This window comes from Cibotium barometz, chromosome 51 (genome assembly GCF_041138505.1).
Source record: "Cibotium barometz isolate CiBa-2024 chromosome 51, ASM4113850v1, whole genome shotgun sequence".
Lineage (NCBI taxonomy): Eukaryota > Viridiplantae > Streptophyta > Polypodiopsida > Cyatheales > Cibotiaceae > Cibotium > Cibotium barometz.
The window spans coordinates 41,150,041-41,158,638 of record NC_141096.1 but is presented as its reverse complement, the minus strand read 5'-3'; positions in this window follow the sequence as shown (position 1 = coordinate 41,158,638).

Below are 8,598 nucleotides of genomic sequence, written 5' to 3'. Positions count from 1 at the left end.
TGTGTTTCATCATATAAGGCAACTCACTCTTTTTCCATCCACTTGTTTTAGCTTTGTCTCAAGATTCATGATGGGAAAGATTACAACCTTGGCACATGTAGTTCTCAACCCTATGGCAATAAAGTAAGGCATGCCTACCAATGTGGAACCTATTTGCACCCCTCATCCATATGTAATAGTGTGTTTCAGATGTGAGATGGCCTAATATGTCCTTTCCTTGGGGTAATCAATGCTTTACTTTTTTCTCTATCTCTACAACTCAATGAAAATCATCTAATCAAGATTCTTAAAGCCTTATTTCATGATTTTAAAGCCTTGTATGCGCGCACGTGTGTGTGATGTGGGTTTTTTGAATAATTTTTATAAATTTCAAAACTTATTTTGAAATATTATATCATGTTTTTCTTTTTGTGTGTGTGTGTGTGTGTGTGTGAGAGAGAGAGAGAGAGAGAGAGAGAGAGAGAGAGAGAGAGAGAGAGAGAGAGAGAGAGAGAGAGATTTATATACATATAAACATGTGTGTGTGTGTGTGTGTGAGAGAGAGAGAGAGAGAGAGAGAGAGAGATTTATATACATATAAACATGTGTGTGTGTATATAGGCCCTCCTACTGCTCCTTTCTCCCTACCCACATTATTGCTCTGTTTACCTCCCACGTGGCTTCACTAGTGGCCACATTTCACAGAGAGAGAGAGAGAGAGTTTTGGATGAGATTTCTCAAGAAGGAATTCATGATTCCGCTAATGAGGCTACTCCTACTCAACAAAACCCTACAGAGCCAGATGTTAATGCTGAACTCAATCATGTTGAGGCACAAGCAATCCTCAAAGAGCAAGATGAGTTGCTGGGCTCCCAAAACCTTGGGATATTTGGCGAGGGACCAACAGATGATGCGCTAAAAGTCAGAGACCCAATTAGTAAGGAGCAAGCGGCCTTACTTTGTGCGTCCAACTTTGTAAAAGATGTCTTATTTCAATGATCAGCCAACGCTCGCAACAAGTATGCGCAGCCTAAGTTGTCAAATCTGTGCCACAAGATATTAGCGAAGTATTTGGTTCAAAGGTTTATAGAGGTGAAAGGGACATGGCTAAACAATTGACATTCCACTCATATTTATACAAAAAGTATATGTATATGATGTATTGGGACGAAGAGTGGATTTGGCAATTGCTCTCTCATAAACTTTTGCAATATATGCAACATTTTTTTCTTTCAAGGAAGTATCGACACTCTCCAAGAAGACTATCTCCTTCAGCATGATCATCTCCTTCAGCATGATGCACATGATATTAATTAATGGACATGCTTGCAAACTACTCCATCCATCAAATGCAAGTGTGCAACCATAAATAGGTATGAAGTCAAAAATCTTTTTCTTTACACATTCAGATATAGTAAATTTCGACTTATCCAAGTACTCTTCTCTCATTTTATTGTACTCAGGAAGAACAAATCCTGGTCTAGCGCATGACTTTAGAGCATGTCTAAACGTATCATCTCTCATTACATTAAAGGGTATCCCATTCTTTACAAATGCCTTTGTCCATCGCAAGTGATATTCAAACACTTGCTGTTTGAGAAAGGTAGCCTTCACAGTACATTGCTTGGCTTTCTTTCTACAAGCGCTTTACTGACTCACACATCCATCATTCTCTTCTTGCACATGCCTTTCACCAACATTACTAGGTATTTGTGTCGATCAAGAGTCTACATTATGTTCTGTATCATCTTCATTCATTTCACCAATCTTGAATGGCCCTATCATGCTAGCACTCAAAGTCATCTTAACTTTTTGAACATACAACTTAGAAAATGGCAAAACTGAAGGTGGTGGATTTGAACAAGCGTCCACATCTATATCCAAGCCCGTGAAGTGTTGCTTGATACGAGTTGCACCACCAATAAACTTATGCCCACATGTCTTACATTTTAACAGAGAGGCACATGCATTGACTTTTCATCTTTCATGTACAAATTTCCAAACCTTCTGACTGCCCATGATGCTCAACCTTTTTAAAAAAATCATTTGTGGATCATTTTCTCTCTAAGGCGAAAAATGAAATCTCATTTCAAGATTTATAATTTCTTGATGTCAAACATTGTGCCCAAAAAAATTGACATTTTTAATACTTAAATCATTCTAGAAATAAAAACTTTGAAGAATATTTAGCATTAATAAGAATACAAAGTATTCAAATGTTGTACAATTGAGTGGTTGTGACTTATAGCCTGATCAACCCTAAACCCTAAACCCATCAATTGCATGTGCATTCATGCAAAATTCAAATTAAAGCATAAAGTTCCGTAGAGATGAAAAGAGCCTTAAAAACCTACACTTCATTGGTAACAGGATAGATCCACATCACATGGCAAGGTTCTGCTTTCTCATCGCTCAAAAGTTGTAGTTTTGTTGTAGAAAATATTGCTCAAAGGATCTATCCCGCTACCAATGAAGTGTACGCCTTAGATTGGCCATCTTATGCAACTTTAGTCAGATCCAATTGAAAGAAAAATATTTTTCATTCAAAAGTAAGTGCAAACAAGTACATCCTTCACTTGCATTTCAAGAAAAAGATTCATGCAATTTCAAGTAAGAAGAATTTATACTCTAAACACCACATCACATACTTTCAATAAAGCTAATTTATTTAAAAGTAAGTGAAAAACTCCACAAAATTATTCACATAAAATTGGAGAAACAATAATCATCCAAGGATAAGTGACACTCTCTAGCTTTTAAAACCTTCGTTCACATGCAAATGAAAGAATGTATAGTATATTCATCCGCAAGCAAGTGAAAGAATGTCAATTATATGATGTTTATTCACTAAATTATTACACATAAAATTGGAAGAATAATAATCATCCAAGGATAAGTGACACTCTCTAGGATTTAAAACCTTTGTTCACATGCAAATGAAAGAATATATAGTATATTCATCCGCAAGCAAGTGAAAGAATGTCAATTATATGATGTTTATTCACTAATACATTCACATACTAGTGAATGAACAATGTATTCATTCAAGAATAAGTGTAAGAACCATGAAGTGTTGATGTCATTCACTTGCACTTGAAAGAACAAATTAATCTTTCAAGAGCAAGTATAATAACATCCAAGTCAAGACATGCCCTTCACATTCAATTGATAGAATATAAATTATTCAATCAAAAGAAAGTGAGAATAGCTAAGACCTTAACCATAACACTACTAGAGGTTTAGGGCATACCAACGTTAGAACATTGACGCAAATGTCGAACGTCGGTATGTACGTCCTAAACTTGGAGGCGAAAAGTCGGGTGGGTAATTTTCAAAAGTGCGTATACCGACACATATACCCACGCATATACCGATGTGTGTACCGACGGATATACCAACGGACATTCTGACGCAGATACCGACGGATATACCGACTCAGATATCGATGCCTGTAACTTTTTTACAGGCGAGAACCTATTATTCTTTGTTTTGCACGGCGTCGAATATCCAGACAAGGTATGCGTTCATCTCCCTCAAGCATTCGCCTTCTTCCATTCAACCCACTCTTGTTGTGTGTGTGTGTGTGGAGAGAATTAGTGAAGTGTGTGTGTAGATCTCCCTGTCTCTCTCTCCCTCCTTGGGCGTTTTGCCTCTCCCCATCTCCTCATCTTCTTATGGCGTTTTGCCTCTCCCTCTCTCCTCATCTTCTTATGTGTGTGTGTGTGTGTGTGTGTGTGTGGAGAGATTAGGGTAAATGTGTGATGTGTGTGTATATCTCATTTCTCTCTCTCCATCCTTCTTCTTACCTTCTTAATTATGTATGGAGAGAAGATTTGTATGTTTGTGTTGTGACAGATGTAGAGAGTGAGAGAGCTTGTGTATGTGCATCTATTACTAATGTATGCAATGTGTGTGAAGGTTTGTTTCTCCCACGTGTGTCCTAGCTTGCAGATCTGCTTCGAACACGCACTATCCAATCCACATTTGAGAGATAAGCACATTACCAATTATGTTGTTTTATTACTTCTTTTTTTGTTATGTTTTAATTTGTTCTCAATTTGTAATTATTAATTGAAATTGAGTATGCAAGCTTGTTGTTTTATGCACATATATGCTAATATTAGCATATATGTGAGTGCATAAGAAATTAATGTATGTGCTTATTTGTCTTTACACACACACACACACTTTGCAAGAGAGAGAGAGAGAGAGAGAGATTTTCTTTTTGGTGCATACCCAAGGCGTTTCGGTCTCTTTTTCGACTTGAAATCTAATGTCTAAGACATGCATGTCAACGCTATGTCTATATGTATATACTCTAATGTAATTGCCTAAAGGACATATCCATAAGCTAATGTATATGCCTAAACATCGCTAATGTATACTTGATCTCCCTCAACGGCTGGGGAAAAGAAGCCCGTTTGATGCTTTAAATGTTATTTTTAAAATCTCTCTCAACGGCTGGGGAAAAGAAACCCGTTTGACGCTTTAAATGTTATTTTTAAAATCTCCCTCACGGTTGGGGAAAAGAAGCCCTGTTTTATGGTTTACATAATGCTTTGTGTAATGCGTAATGATTTGCATTTAATGAGCTACATATACATGTTATCCTGCTAGATGGAGCCTCTCAATCTTGAAGAGAGAATAGCGTGTCCATGCATGCGATGTAAGTACCAAATATTTCAAAAACGAAGGATTTGCAACCAGCATATTCATGACGCTGGCATATTTCCAATGGAGCGCTTACAAAATTTACGGTTTCAATCGTACAACCAAGCAAGTGTGCAACCACATCTTGATAACATTGTGCCTATGAATTCTCGTCCCCAACAAAGGATGAGAATATCGAAGGAGGGAGTGACAGATGGAGCTCAATTAACAGCACCCGAGGGAATGGAAGAAGGTCCAATGCAGGAAATGTTGGATGCCTTTCTCGAGCAGCAAGAAGGTGTCTTCGAGGAGCATGAACATGAAGATCATCAACCACGACATTCTCAACGGTCAAATTATGAACCAGAGGAAGAGGCCATGCGTAAACTTGCATGCCTTGCACTATACAATGGTGCCAAGATATCTGTATTGCGTGCATCTCTTACGATGCTAAATTTACAGTCCATTTTTGGATGGTCTAATACAAGTGTCACTGAACTCTTCAAGTAAGGGATTTATGGAGATTACACCTAATGTTGAAATGATAAATTTTCAACTTGTATTTGACTAAATCTTAATAGTAACGATCATATATTGCCATACTTGCAGGCTTTTGAAATACCAGATATTGCCATATGGCAATGAGATGCCTCCATCTCGATGCCAAGAAGTTATTGAAATCCATAGACATGGATTACAATAATATTCATGCTTGTCGCAATGATTATATTCTCTTTCGCCATGAATACGAGCATTTGCAAGATTGTCCCCATTGTGGCTCTAACAAATATAGAGAAGGTGTTCAGGGGGAAACTGTCCCAGAGTAAAGGTTCTTAGGCACTTTCCAATCATCCCAAGAATAAAAAGCATGTTCAGGTGCAAATCCATAGCAAGCTTGATGACATGGCATGCCACAACTCGATCCACAGATGAAGTCATGCGTGTGCCTGCTGATTCACCCACATGGAGACACATTGAAGAGAAATGGCCGGCTTATAGGGAAGATCCTCCTAACCTCCGTCTTGGCATAGCAATGGATGGTGTAAACCCTTTTGGTTTACGGAGCTCTTCATGGAGCACATGGCCTGTTTGCCTTGTGAATTATAATCTTCCGCCATGGTTAGCAATAAAGAAAGGTCATTTGTTGCTCTCATTAGTTCCAGGAAAGTACAAGGTGAAGAACATGGATGTATATTTGGCACCACTTATTGATGAGTTACGCACCTTGTGGAACGGAATTGAAGTCAAGGACATGTCAAAGCAGCAGAGTGGCCAAAGACTTGCAACTGTGCAAGGTATTCTCATGTGGATAATGCATGATTGGCTTGGCTATGGAGAATGCTCAGGTTTGTCTATATCGGGTTATAATGCATGTCCTCTATTATGTGGTCCTCGACTTGATTCAAGATACTCAAAAGCATTACGAAAGAATGTCTACCAAGGACATGTTAGGTATCTTCCAGAAAATCATGAATTGCAGGATGGTAATCTAGGAAGACCTCCTCCAACAAGTGCACTGAGAAGGCAAGCGATTGGAAGCTCAAATGGGAGGAATGTGGCAACTTGGCATGTCGTGGGATGAAGAGGCTCTCTATCTTTCACCAACTCCCCTATTGGGGTGATCTTCTTATAAACCATTTGCTTGACCTGATGCATAGCTGACATTCTGTGGAAGACCATGACGGGAAAAAAGGAGACTAAAGGCCAAAGGGAGGACTTAGAAGAGATAGGTTGCATGCAAGAGTTGTGGGCTCGCACTAGATCTAATGGAAAGGTGCTACTTCCAAGAGCCCCATGGGTTTTTAGTAAGATGGAGGAACAACAAGTGAAGAGGACAATTTCAGAGTTTCGGACTCCTACAGGTTGTATGCATTGCTTGAAAGGTGCATTTACAAAGGATGATGATCTTAGTGGCCTAAAGAGTCATGATTGGCACAAGTTTTTACAATTTGTGCTCCCCATAGCAATAAAGGATTGCCTCACTGAAGACATTAGAGCTACTATCTATAAGATTAGCACAGTGGTGCATTGGATTTCTTCAAAAGAGATAAAGAGAGACACTTTGGAGACAGCGCGTTTAAACTCCATAGAGGCACTCTGCATGGTAGAGAAGTTTTTCCCTACAAGTTTATTAACAATCCAGATGCATCTGTTAGTTCATGTTGTAGATGAGGTTGCAGTTACTGGAACAATCCATTCAAGATGGATGTTCTTTTTGGAGAGGTTTATGAAGACATTAAAGGGATTTTTTCGCCAAATGGCTTGCCCAGAGGGAAGTATGTCAGAAGGGTGGCTGATACAAAAGTCCCTTGTTTCCATCACTCAATATTTAAATTCATCAGATCCAGAGATACAGAGTCTAACAGGCGAGTCATTGGTGAGGAACCTCAAGGCCAAGGCATTAAGAGAAAGATATATAAAAATTTACGGAAAAAAATCAACAAATTTTGCATCTTGAACTTGCATGTAATGGAGAAGTGGATTGAGACATATGAAGCTCTCAAGCGACAGCGAGTATAAGATCGTTTAAGTTTCAGAAGGAATTGCACTACAAGAAATCTCCCATATCCAGAAGGTCTGCAAGCTCTTCCGGACTTTCCCACAGGTAGATGGCTAGAAGCTACAATTTTAGAAGCCAAACGTGCTGGTTCAACTATAACAGAGGAGGAGGAGGAGCTTACAAAAGGATGCGATTGGCATGTAAGTGTTTAAGTTCTACATGTCTCTCTTTTTTTTCTCTACATGTCTCAGTTATTGTTTGTCCATCAACAATCTTTATGTGCTATTTGTAGTATCACAAATATGGGGCGTTTTGGTCACATGGACGTCATTTTCGAGTAGAACGAATAGACCAAAGAAGAGTAACCTTTGATTGTGGTGTCACAGCACAATTTGTTCAAGAAAGTCGAGCAAGTGCAAGTGATGATAACACAATTAGTGGAATGCTTGATTACTTTGGAACCATTCAAGACATATTAAAGGTTGGCTTTAGAAGTTTTGAGTTGTTTATCTTTGATGTGAAGTGGTTCAAGGTAATCACAAATGGGCCACATGTAACTGTACGTAGAGACAAGAGTGGCCTCATCCAAGTGGACTCCACAAAGGTATGGACCGATCAGCAAGATACTTTTGTGCGCCTAGAGCATTGTGAGCAGGTTGTCTTTAAAGCGGATCCAAAAGATCCACGCTGGCTATTTGTGGTTACCCACAGTAAGCAAATTTGTGAAGAATTAGAGCTACAACAGGGTGATGTGGATTCACAAGGTGGTGGGGAGCAACAAAAAGAAGCTGATATCAACAATGAAGAGGAGCAAGCAAATGAAGAGGAGCAACTAGAGCAAGTCCAAATGAAGAGGTGCAAACCAATGAAGCTGGAAAACCTGTTGAGGAAGAAGATATAGATGATAAGGACATCCTTCATCAAGGGACTTTTAATGATGAGGATGATGAAATGTACATAGAAATAGATCTCTTTGGGGCTACTGATCTTAATGAGGATGATAGAGGGTGGTTGCAAGATCAGGGTGCCCAGTTTTGTCCACTCAGGCACCCTGTAAACAGTAAAAAAACAAGCATTTGTTTACCTTTAGTGGCTAATCTCTCCTAGTAAATGAAGGAATTTCGTTTCAAGTTCTTTTGTTGGAACATCATATTCAAAGTTGGAAATATAGTTGCATAATTTGATTAAGCATTAGATAGTCAAAAGTCCTTATTTTCTTAGGTACAAAGTCAATGTATACACCCTGTCCCAAATTTGAACTGATTCCATAAAATGCTAATATCTTTTACATATAAACTCATATGAGATTCCCACTTTGTACCTTAGATCTTCACATAATATGGAACTTAACTTGATTTTTTGAGAAAATTTTAAGATATTTGTCTATTTTTTAAAAATATTTCAAGGTCTTTAAAGTGTTATAATATACGCCACTTTTTGTACCCGCAATAGCTACCACTTAAAATCCT